Source organism: Oxyura jamaicensis, chromosome 4, assembly GCF_011077185.1.
Source record: "Oxyura jamaicensis isolate SHBP4307 breed ruddy duck chromosome 4, BPBGC_Ojam_1.0, whole genome shotgun sequence".
NCBI lineage: Eukaryota > Metazoa > Chordata > Aves > Anseriformes > Anatidae > Oxyura > Oxyura jamaicensis.
The window spans coordinates 64940718-64953685 of NC_048896.1; the positions used below are offsets into that span (position 1 = coordinate 64940718).

Here is a 12968-nt window from a genome sequence, read left to right on the forward strand (position 1 = left end):
GCTTTCTTGTTCGCGAGGTGGATAATATAGTGAGTTCACCTTAAAATGTAAATAGATAGTTATCAACTTAAGAAACTTGTATTACAAGAAAACAGTATTTAAATTACATAACTAACATCTCAGATTACTGTAGTCTCTTAAAATGTTAATTAGCTCTACCATTCATCTTTATATTTATTATGACTTACACGAAGTCAGTGACACTATTACTTACGGCAGACTCACTTTCATACTGAGCCCTTAATACTGCAGTTAGGGCAAAGGAATTTGTATTTAATGATGAAACACTTATGGCAAAGCATTTTATTTGCTCTCAAGTAATCGTTTCCACACAAATGTTTCAGGGAAAAAAATAAACAACTCCTCTTGCCTCTCATTCTGAAGAAAGTTCATTGGAAAGCAGTGAAATGGGGGTGTTCTTTGCACCTGAGCTACTGGTCTGTCACTCCGCCGGCCTGAGGAGCCCACCATGAGGCACCCCAGAGACGCTCCGAGATGGCTCCAGCCACCAACCTCGCCTTCAGATCGAGTAAAGAAGGCAGTTTTCTGAGGTAACTTCACCTCACCAAGCAGGCCTTCTCGCCAGAACGTGTCTGACGTGCTAAAAAGAAACGGCCATGTTTGAAAACTGGGCCACGGACGAATCTTTTTCTTTCTTTTTTTCCTTTTTTTTTTTTTTTTTTTTTTTGACCAATTTAGCTATGGTGTAGCTGATGGTCGGCTCGCTCGTTTCACCTTCCCTTCGCTGTCTCCGGAGTCTACCGGACACAGGCCCAACGCGTCGAGCATCACCGCTGCCATTTTATGGACCAGAACCGAGGTAATTGTTTAAAAAGAAAAAAAGGAGGGGGCAGAGAAGGGCAGTTGGGGCCAAGCGCAGGTTGCCGTTAGCGGCGCCACGGCTGCGCCAGTCCTCAGGTTACCTTCGGGCCGGGGCCGGGCCTGTGCGAGCAGCTCCCCGCCGCCTCGGGGGCGTGAGGGAAGGAGGGAAAGAAAAGGAAGGAGGGCGGCGGCTGGCGGCGGGGAGCGCTGAAGGGAGGACGAGGGAGGAAAGAGGGAAGGATCGGCGGGGCGGGGAGCGCGGCCGTGCCCGCCCCTCAGCGCCGTGAGAGAGAGGGGCGCCGCGGGAGGAGATGCTGCTGCGCCCTGACGGCCTCCCCCCGCTGCCTCCCAGCCGCCGGCCGCACGGCTCCGCCAGCGCTGCTGCTGAGGGCTCCTCGCCTCCGTCGCCCTGAAGGCGGCCGGTAAGTGCGCGGCCCCCGGGAGGAGGAGGGAGAGAGGGAGGGAGGGAGGCTGCACAAAGCTCGGTGGCTGCTGCGGGTTCGCCCCTGCGGCTGAGGCGGGCTCCGAGTCCCGGCCCCACGCGCGTTGGGGGCCCCCGGAGGAGAAGAGGAGCTGAGAAGAGGAGCAGCCCGCTGCGGGGGGACGCTTTTCGCTCTCCCAACGCTTTTGGAGGGGCAGAAGCGAGGTCTGGACCTACTGGTCGGCGCTGAGTAGCAGCGTAGGTTTCGCTGGCTCTTTATCGCCTAGCAATCGGCAGACACCTCCGCAAACCGCAGGGTAATCTCTCTCATATTCGAGATTGTGTCATTCTCCTTAAATTGCATGTTTGAAACAACAAAGGCAGTGACTTCATAGGGAACCGCCAGGAGCTGCTACATACCCCTCCCGTTTATTGGGGAAACATTTGGGAACCGGTTTGGTTTTGTAGGTGGGATGTGAAGTAAATGTAGGACGTGAAAACTGTAAAGTTGGTTGCAGTAATCTGTGTCTGGGCGTCTCATTAAGGCGCGAGATGTGGAGAAGGGAGGCCGAAAGTCCTGTGTGGAAGGAGCTAGCAGGGGCTGGAGCCATCATGGGTGCGTGAAGCCTTTTTGGTGCGAAGGGGAGCGCGTTTGGTGGACCTGGGTCCGAGTCCACAGCTTTCCTCGGGGTCTGATCATCAGGTGAGAAGGCTGGCACCGAACGTGTAAGTCCTTATGTGCCTTGGCTTCCAGCTTGTTCCTTTGGGCTCGGGCTGGTGGGGTAAGAATTGTGGAGAAGGCTTGCTGTCTGTGTTCAACCCGAGCATCAGGCCTCTTCTGGCAATGCCAGTCCATCTTCGGGTGTCTTGAGACACGTTTTAAAGAGATTTCAGCAGGAGCTGGAATCAGCCCATACAGAGATACAAATAGGAAAACAACTTGAGCGTTTTGGTTCTTGTGCAAGAAGTACCGATGAGGAAAGAGTAAATCTGGTCTTAGAATCTTTTGTTTGGTAGTGCAGTTACAACAGATTTTGCTACCACTCCTAGTGCTATCAAACATGCCTATCTGTTCAGCTTTCACACTGGGCATTTGTATTTCAGCTGGAGTGCCTCTTTTCCTGCCAACAAGCATGTGTCTCCATAAACAGCCTTTATATGTAAGCATTATTTTAAAGGAAGAAAAGAACGGTAACGAGAGAGAAATTATATACTGAAGTTAGACTGTAGGGTTTCATTACTCATTATTTAACCCAGCAGTTTTGTCTGATAACTAGAAAAGTACATGAATTCCCCCTGTAATGAGATGTTTCTTTCACTGTTGCCTGATAAAAAACAAACCCAGTGTACATAAGGGGTTTCGTACTGATATATATATATTTTTTTACTGTTGCTCTGAATACATAGGGTGCATTATAAACTCCATGGGGAAAGTATTTGTACATTAATATCTTCATATTTCTTTAAATGTGCCTTTGCATGGCCTAGTTGAGCCTGACATGTGTGAGGCACCGAAGGGTCTGTGTTTATATTTCAGCCACTTTATGGTGGTCTGTAGATTTTTTAGTGGAAGGTACGCTTTTGAATATAGAAATGAAGTTGGAGGATTGGGGTTAAAAAGTTACCAGATGGAACAGGAGACAGGCTGTATCACAGAGTGCTGTTAGAACAGCTTAATTAAAAAAGTCTCATAGTGCTGATGTGGTTGTTGAGAAGAGCTGGAGGCTGAGAGCCACAAGCTCAAGGATGCTCAAGTTGATGGAAGAGTGTGTGGCACTGGGAAGTATCTGGGGGACAAGGATGGGCTGAGTGTGAAAGGAGGATTGAGTGCACAGCATGTGTTTTCACCAGGGAGGCAGGCTGTGTGAATAAGGTGGGATTTAGTAGTTTGTTCACAGCTTCATAGACCCCTGGAAGTACAAACATGCCCCGATATGGATGAGTTCTTAATAAACACTGTAACAGGACATCTACAGCCATGATAACTTGTGCATAGCATTGCTATTTTGCATGCCCCCCTGTGCAGAAGCCTAGGTGAGGGAGGAGATTCCTGCCTGGGGGGGAATTGTCAGGGCACGGGTGTTGTGTTTGCTCATTCAGTGAGAGGGAAGGTGGTGTTTGACTGCCTTGTTTTGCTGTTTTTCCTTTAGAGGGGGATTTCTCAGCCATATGCTTCTTAGAAATATGGGTTAAGTATCGCACCAAAGGACTGCAAGTTGAAACAGTATTTTATCAGTTGACTCACTTAAAAGCACAGCAAAGCAAGTATTTTAACTTGAACAAGTAGAACAGGAGACAGATCTGAAATAAATTGGCACATAGCTGTTTTCCTCCCAACCCAGTGTGGGTCTGAGAAATAATAATTAGCAGTTGTGTAGCACAATAAATCTTCAAAGTGCCTTCAAATCTTAATCAGCAAACCCTAATAACATGCTGTTCCTGCAAGAAAGGTAAGTAATTAAGCAGATAGAATGGGACTGGGCAGATTCTTCAACGGAATTTATTGTTGGAGCTCCAGTCACTTGGACAAAGCTCTTCTTTATCACCCAAGCCTCTGAATACTGCTTTGCATTAGATGTCCTCAAATATTTACATGGTGAAATAGCCAACTGCATGGCCTGGGGGTCTGATTGAGATAAGAGATAGTCACCCTCTTGCTTGAGCTCTCTGCAGTCGCGGAGACCTTGGTCCGCCTTGGTCTGAAGAGTCTCCCTAGTGCTTGTTCCAGAGCACCTGTCAAGATTTGGTCACTGGAACAAGAGTGGCATCAGCTCTTGAAGGGAAAATGATTTTATTTTGAAGAGCTTTCCTGTTTACCCATGCACCAAGCCTAGGACTTCGTTGTGTTGATGATAGTGGTAAAATCGTAAGTGATTTCCCCAGCACTTTGTTAAGCAAGTGAGCCTGTAAGCACTGGTCTGGCTGCCACGTTTTAGACGTGTGAGAAAGTGTTGGTTAGCTGCCTGATGCTCTGTCAGTCACCTTTCCCTGCTTACACAAACACTGGCTGGAATTTTGCTGTCTTAAAATGAGGTGGTCAGGGAAACAAAGAGACTCAAGTCCAGCAGTGGTGTGTCATGGTGCAGGAAATATCTTTAAGCAGTTGCCAGAAGCTGTCACTTTCCGTGGGACAAGCTCGGATGGAAAGCAATGAATACCAGAGTAAGTTAATGTTGTATGTCGCCAGTTAAGTATTAATGAAATCTGTGCATCTGTAAAGAAGGGTGGAACTTCTGAAAGCAGTGTTTCCCAGCCCCACCTCCTCCTGAAGTGTAGAGGAGGAAGCTGGTGTTTACAGATGGGAAGGGCAGAAGACGACTCTTTGGTGCCGTTTTTATTTTGTCCAAGCTTTTCTTTCTCTTGTGCCAGTTAAATACCTGGTGAGCAACTAGGCATATTCTTTGTGCATCATTATCTATTAAAATGCCTTCATAAAAGGCAATTGAGTAGTCTGCCTTGGGACAATGATATGCTGGGTGAATTTGAAATCCAATTGCCAGGATAGAGATCTGCTCCACTTAGCTTATGAAACTCCTTAGAAAAAGAAACAGAGGTGAGGAGACTTTGTTCTTAGGGTTTCATTTGTTGTTCTTTATCTTTTATGTGTAAATTTATAATGTCACACCAGCAAGCCACAGAAATGTCTGCGAGAAGTATGTCAAGCACCACAGGAGACATAATATTGAAGCTGCTGATTTTTGATTGCTGATATTTGGAGGGAATACTATAGTTTTTGCAGGGCGTCTAGTGTCGTTAAGGATTTGTAGGTAATATCGTAATGTCAGATTTCAAATTAGGTGTCATGTCAGCTAATTGTTCCTGTTTCAAGCAGTTTATTGTCAGTGTAGATGAGATGGGGCACTTGGAAAAGAGAGGGAGGCTTTACTTTCTATTTCACAGCTGGAAGCAAAGCACAGAGAGAAAGGAACTGATGTAAAAATGACAGGTAAGTGCTGAAATTTGGATTTAAATACAAACTTTTTAGTGCCCTAGTCCAGTGCTTGGGTTAGCCTCTCAAAAAACACCCATCACGTTTTCTGTCAACTCTCACGTAAGACTTTTGCCTTGTGTGTGCTTCTGCTTTGTTAGCGGAAGGACGTGTTTGGGGATGGGGAGTATTCTTTTAGCTCTGGATGAAGAATTGTGTTTGTTTTTTTCTTGCGAAATTGTCTTAGTCAAAAACATTTGTCTGTACCCACAGGAGAAATGTGGGAGTGAACTTCCTATAGAGCTTGCTGAAGTTCTTGAAAATGAATCTGACAATGGTCTTCATGTCGTATTGACATCTGCCTGTGTGTAGTGTAGCTGCTTGGTTTCAGGCATACATATGAGGAAATTTCTCAAAAGTGGCATCTCTGAAGTCTGTTTCATTTAGAAAAAAAAATACCTTGAGCTGAAAGACTACTTGGGTGACTGTTCTTTCTTGATGGTGCTGTTGCAGATGTGTAGTTGTGCTGTAATCTTGAAATTGATGCTGAGTTTAAGAGGGATAATTCCTAACCTGTTTAACTCTTTGCTCTCTCCCAAGTGATAGGGCTTAAATACAAGTTCTTTACTACCTTTCCAGGAAATACGGTTTAGTTTTGTTGCTCTTGAACTTTTTTTGGGGAAAGCTGTTGGATCATGCAATTTTTCTAAAGGTAGACTATTCTCTTCATTACAGTTGTTGCAAGACACTTACTGGATAACTCAGTGGAAACACCAAGTTCTCTCAAGTTTACTCTCCTGTATCTCAAAAGCTCTGTGTGTGTGTATATATATGTAGATGTAGGTATGTACAGGTGATGTTCTGTCCAAGTCCAATGACAGTAGGCTTCCCAGCACGTTCTAGGATATCCTTGTATGTCAGAATCTTAACGCCACGGCTGTTTGCTGTACAAAACAAAAGGTACAAGTTCATTGTAATGCTGTAGTTAGGCCAGGGTACTATAGAAACCATTTGATATCCTGTTGACTTAATTGCTATTTCAGAATCAGCACTGAAAGGCATAAAAAGTTGATTATGTAAATAATATTTATAGCTGAGTGGTGTGCTTCAAGATGTAAGCAGCTGTGAGTTCATGTCCATTCTGTGGTCTTTCTTGATTCTTCTTTGTGTAATGTGCTCAGGTTTGTGTAATGTGCTCAGGTAGAAGGCAGGCCCTCAAAGCTTGTTACAGGAGGAAAAAAATGGAACAGAATATAAAGGCTTTCGAAGTTATTACTAAGTACAGACACAACGTGACTTATCTCATTATCACAAGGGTTATAGAAACTCTCATTTGCAGCTCCTTGTTTGTGCAGGGGATTTGGTTCCTAGTGATTAATTTTATGTTCCAGATGATGTTTATTTCCCTCTTTATTATTAGTTTCTTCAGCATCTCAATGGTGTGTGTAGATTGGCTACTGTATCTTCAGTTTTTCATGTAAACGTGAGTGACTATACAAAGGGCAGAAAGAAACAGTGAACCTGTGACTCTGGCAGTCCCAGGGTTTTCATGGGGTCACCAAGGAAAGGTAGTGGGACCTGACTCGTAAAGCCATGTCTGCTATCCCAAAAGCCTGTAGGATGTTGCTGTTGAACTGTTCACTACAACGTTTCTGACTTATCAACTGCCTTTGGTGCTAAGTGTGTTGAAACCTTCTTGATGGGGCTTTTGAGTTTTTCTGCTTACCACTTCTGTAGTTGAATTTTAAAACATTAAATGGATTAGAGGGGACTAAACTGAAGTTTGAAGCTTACTTAAACCGTTACAAATGTCTATGTTCATGCTTCCCAGCAGTCTCGCCTGGTTTAAATGATGAAAGACTTGTGCTTGCATGTTGCCTGAAGTTATGAAGTCATGAAAAAATGAAGTATTTAGATTTTTTTTTTCCCATGTCATGTCTGGGTAGTCGAACACTAGAGCAATCTTATTCCTAGAGATTGCTCATCACGATACCAGTGCATTAAGGGATCTTGCTGTTTCTTGTTATCCTCTGTTGTTGCAATTTATGGAGTGCTACAACTGATAATTACTGACTACCCATTTAGTGCAAAATTGACTGTTTCAACGAAGAATTACAGAATGGAGAAGGGATGGATGTATCACTTTTAGTGTCTTTCCCATATAACCAGTAAGTGGAAGATCCCATCCTAGTGCTTAGGGTTATGGTCAGTAAAATAATAGCTCCCTTTTCACAGGTCTGAGCCAAGCCGTATTTGCCACCAGTGAGTTAGCAGGGAGTCTGAGTGCCAGGCAAGCGTTTGATGCAGTGGTGCAAACACTACTTTCTTTCTTCATTTGGCATGTCAGTGTCAGCACGTGTGTCACTTGGAGTGACAGCCTCTGCAGTACACATCACTGGCTGGACAACTGTCTGGTTTGGACATGTAGAGTTGTCCCTCCAGCAGCCTCATTACAGAGCATTTGCCACTTCCTTACATGTTGTGTTTCACCAGTTAGTAAATGATGTTTTCTCCTGCAGGGGTCTCTTTATGGTATTTCTTTCAAATGTCTTAGTATATTTCAAATATTTTTTTATGTTTGAGGTATATTTTCTTGCTTGTCATTCTGAAGCACATTTTCTTTGGTTTTATGCAAGGCTCAAAAACGGATTTATTTTCATTAATTTGGCTTCAGAACAAGTCAGCATATTGATAAGCGTTAGAAATCTGTAGATGGAGTAGCAGCAAAAGATGATAACGCTTCTACCTAATTAGATGATATCCTATGACCTAGAAGGCCTAGCTTGTGAAAATAGCACTAGAAAAACTGTTTTTGGCAGTGCACACAGCTTTAAAAAAAATGAAGAAGGACAGAAGCATTTCCGGGATGCTGGGGCATCTTTATTTCTCTCTGGTCCAGGTTATGCTCCTTACCAGAATGTCCCTGGCATCTCGTATAGGTGGTGGAGGCCTCTGCCAGCTGAGGTTTCTCCTTGATAAAAGTTGGGGTGAGGTTTCATACCTTCAAACTTGGAAGTATTCGTGGGTCTGTCACTTCCTGAGAACTGTTGTACTTTATTTCTTTTCAGCCAGGAGGTTGCTCAAACTCCAAAAACAGAGACATTTCCCTGGGAAGTCTGTTGTAGTGGTCCACTTACTAGGATGTGCAACTGTAACTTTTTAAGGAAACAGCAAAAACCTTACAGTTCTGTTTCCTCAATGAGTTTTCTTCTCCTTAGCTGGCAAATGGATGTACTTGAGAACAAGAAACTTAAATTTTGAGCTGTTCAGCTTTTCAGGGTGCCCTGTCATCACAGTCCCTTCAGTGACCTTAGTAATGAATTTGAAGATTATCTGATGACAAAGATTGCTAGCTGGCAGTGATCAAAGTGTGTTTCATCAGCTATAAAGCCTCATTTATTGAGTGGCTTTGCAGTTAGTCTATCACGTGTGGAGCAGCCAAATCAGCCTGAAGCTTAGAACTGAATTAGTGACGTAGCTTTGTAAAGTTGTTCCACGTCCAGTTAAAATGTGTGTGCTGTTGATGACTGCTGCAAGACACTGGTGCTTCTGAACTGTGCGATGCATCGTAAATTTTTTTCCTTGCTTGTTTTCTGTGTCTTTTGATACTGTTGTTTTATTACATTAGCATTAATGTTTTCTTAAGTCTATCAGCAAACAGTTCCAGTAGTTAGTTTTCCCCCTTTTTCCTTGCTTCCTCACAGAGTTCTGTGCTCTGAATTTGAGGAATATGGTATGTAGAAGAAGAACATAAGCCTGATTTTTTTTGTTGTTCTGTCAAAGAATGTTAAAGAAAACCATCAAATGGGTTTGAGCAGAATGGAAAATATTTTCTATGCTGGAGGATTGTTTGATTTGTCAGGTAGCGCACACAGCCAAGGCTGGCAGGAGAAAACATTTTCTCGTATTTTCAGTGGCTGCAGACATTTGTGGCTGAGTGGCCACTAAAAGCCAGGTGACCACAAGGCATTACAGGTACTTCAAAACCCTTGGCATGTTTAACTTACGTTCTCAAATTCCACTAGAGAAAATCAAATTTCACTAGAGAAAGCGTCTTCACAGCAAACAAGAAAATACTCTGTGCAGTACTGAATTAGAGCCGTGTTACAGGACCAGAGTGCCCTGTGTACTAATAGTGTAAATGTGTTCAGAAGGGGATTAGACAAATCGACAGGACATAGGCCATTAGTGGCTCTGTGACTTGGCTGCGCCACTCAAACCTCGATGCAGCCAAAGAGTTCAAACACTGGGAGCTGTCGTGCTCTCCAGGTCTGCACAAGTCCACGTTGGAGCTGCACAGCAGTTGCACTTAGCTCAGTGCGCTGCGTTTTAGGTAGCAGCAGCTGCCAAGGTTGGGCCTGAAAGAGAAGTTTCCACCTAGCTGCAGAAATGTAAGCAGGGCCTTGAGGTGTCTGGTTCAAGCTGCAGTTAGTTCCGGCATGGTTGTTTGTCCTTTTTGTCTGGGAATCCTTACGGACACCTGAAGGAGCGATGAAATGACAGGTAGTTGAGTAATCAAGAGAGTTAGCTGTCATGCATACAGCTTTGGAGAGTGAAAACAATTGGTCAGGAAGAGAGGAGGAAAGAAGACAGGAACACCCTGGTGCTATCACTAAGCTTCTGTTGCAGTATTAGGTGGTGTTAAAGAGGAAGGTGAAACTGGAATCTCTCACTGCTTGACATAATAATAAAACAGTTTTGGCAAATCTATTCAAGTATGAATCCTTCGGTCACCGCAAAATGTTAAGGAACTTGGTACTGATGTGTATGCTGGTGGATACATACACATATGGAAGTGTACCTATGGCTTTTAAGATGGTTTCCCTTATGTAATATGTGTTAAAAGGTCATTTTTTATGCTAATTAAGTTGTAGGTAGATATGAGTTAGAAAATAGTGGATGCTAAGGTGTTGTGTTTTTTTTAACCAACTTCAGATAAATTAACAATCACCATCTAAAGAAAGCCAACTTCCAGGTATGCTTTTAAATGTGTTCCTAATAGCAAAAAACAGAGCCACTAAATGTAGTTGGGCCTTTTATACCTCGTTAGATATTTACGTTGAGGGAGAGGTATTAAACATTCACGCAAAAAGTAACTTTTGAAGAATAAAATGCAGTGGAATGTTAGAACAAGCCCTATGTGCAGACAGGTTTTACTTTGTACAGTAGCAGTGCAAATCCTGAAGTTCTAAATCTCACCTGCACAGCTAGGCTTAGTTGTGTAGGGTACGTGGGCATTTCTGCACTACACAATTGTTCTGTGCAGACCTGAAAGCAGAAAAAGAGAAATTTGACTAGTAATTAAAAGAACAGGAATAATAAAGCAAGGAAAAAAAAAAAAAAAAAACACTTGTGGGGTTGTAAATTGCTTGATTTCTTTTACGGATGAGAAATGTATTCATGAAGAACTGACGGGCATTCGGTAATGATAAAAGGCATTCTTTTTGTTCTTGCTTGCCTCAACATCAGATTGTTATTTTCTGTTGGCATTAGTACGTGTACAGTTTGCTGTGTGTGCTCTTTTGCCTTGCATGCTGAAATAAGCATATAACAGTCAAAAAGAGGATTTCTTAACTCAAACCTCCTAGTTATGTGATGTTGTCAGACAGTGACAGGTTCTTTGTCTTTCAGCACTGAGTATTAAATAGCCAAATAGAACAAACAAATTGAATTTAATTTGCTGTGTGGAATTTTCCCTGGTGCTTGCATGCTACGGAATATTCTTTGCAGTATTACAGAAAATATTTTTTCTGCCTGACATTAACTGAATTCTTTGATATATGCATTAATTCTCGCTGATTCTGTCCAACCCATTGCTTCTGCTTTGAGAATATTAAATAATTGAAGATCACAGAATTTAACTTGTCACCTTAATGTGAACTGCAACTTGGGAAGTCTGCTGATAATGCAAAATGGGCTGTTTCTGCTTCCCTTTTCAGTGGTTTTGAAGAAGTGGAAGAGAAACTATTGCCTGTCTAGACATCAATAATTTCTATATACATTTACTTTTTATGCAGACAGCATTCGTTTCAAGGCTTATGATGTTTTTTCAATGATGTGCTATGAAGACAGTTTATTTTAAAAACAAGGTGGGGGGAGAGGCTGTTGTGCCAACAAGTAAAATGCATTTAATAGGAGTGATTGCATTTAGTTTTGGAGCCCCAGGGTGTATTATCTATAAACTGTTCCCAGTGAATTTTTATTCTGGTGCAGAAGTGAGATTTTCCTGTGTGACAAAAGCTGTAGGTAGTGACCAGCAGCCTCTTTAAGACAGAGCAGCTGTAAACTGTGTGTGAATTTCAGGTGGGAAAAGTTTGGGTTTCCTTCTTCCTTTTTCTTGGCCCCAGCTGCCAGCTGGAGCTGCTGGGGTTTTTATTGCCTGTTTATATATACTGGGATGTAGCGCACAGAGTGAAGACTTACAGCCAATTTTACAGAAGTGTGATTATTGTGGAAGACCACTGAAAAGTGGAAGGGGTTGCTGATCAGCATGATAAAAGGTGACAGCTGTCTTCAGTTAACATTTCTGCCAAAACTCAAAATTTTCATCTCTGCCTTTTAAAATGCAGCCTGTGAATTGTTGTAAGCAATTATTTCTCCCAACAGGACTGGGGTAATATTCTGCTTCCAGGTAAGTGGATGAAAAATGGGCAGTAATGTAAACCAAATCATGAAAATACTACCAAAGGACTTAAGGAAGAAATAATTTCTTATGTAACTGATTAGTAATGATCCACAGAGTATGTTAGGTTGGCTAGCAAGACCTGGCAACTCTAACGATTCATTTTTTTTAACATAATTTCCAATATCCTTAATTGCTCCCTCGCCTCTAAGTTGGGTATCTCTTCCTTGGCTAAGACAGTTTGTGTATGTGCTCGTGCAAGCACACTTTCTTGCTGTCCTGCTTCTCTTTACCAGCTGATGACATCTTGATTCTATCTTGTGTTCCTCTGCACAGTGAGGAACCTATGGATTATTCCTCCCACTGTAGACTGAGAAAGTATTAAATTCTTCAACTTTTCAAAGACTTACCTCCTCAAAATTTGGCCTCTCTCTTCCTGTTTGCTTTGTTTTTCTCCTTGCCTCCTTTTGTTAATATCAGTTTGGGGGGTTCTGTAAGTGGTGAACTTTTGATGCTTCTTGCTGATTATCTTGTTCTGCTTTTTCTCAGTTCAGCATATGCAGTCTGAGGTAAACCTATACAAGTGGAGCAGTTTTTGTTTATTTGTTATAAAAACCTTGAGAGGGTGCAAAGAAGTGGAAATAGATTCTCATTCACGTGTCTGTGATTGTAGATAAGTGATGGCTTCCCTTGTATAAAATGAGAGAGGCTATTGCTGTTTTCCATTAGTACGTTTAGTCTGATAATTGATAAAGAGTGATAACAAGCATGGCAAAGCAGAGATTCTGCCGACTCCTATAATGTGCTCATCGATGGAGTGGTGAGTGGTGGTATTTATGGCTTGGGCTTCTCTTACTTTGGTTTTTAGGTCTCTGGAGGGAACTTGCTGGATATTAGGAAAACTTAAACTGCATCTTTTGACCAGACATAAATTCCATAACGCTTTATGCTTGGAGCTAAATGGAAGACTTCATAAGGCAGACTTGACAGTATGGTATAAAAAGTAGATGTTGGAGAAAAGGGACTTGGAAGAAGAAGGCAGTGTAACTACTCTCTAGACCAAGAACTTGGTGCAGGTGACGGTTGCGTTTCTTCTCTAAAGTTTAAAAAGATGATCAAAAAGTATCAATTAATGGCAGGAATGGATGCCTTCCAGTGTTATGACTTGCAAAGGG

The 12968-nt window shown here is 42.6% G+C and overlaps 1 protein-coding gene across 1 annotated transcript in view; it reads left to right on the forward strand.

The window, feature by feature from the left end:
* Positions 1–1080: 1080 nt before the first annotated feature.
* The window catches only part of PTPN13 (protein tyrosine phosphatase non-receptor type 13), a 114942-nt gene continuing 103054 nt past the window's right edge, over positions 1081–12968 (forward strand). Inside the window, exon 1 of the mRNA XM_035325129.1 lies at positions 1081–1244. The gene's annotated coding sequence lies outside the window, so the exon portion shown is untranslated. The remainder of the gene's footprint in view (positions 1245–12968) is intronic.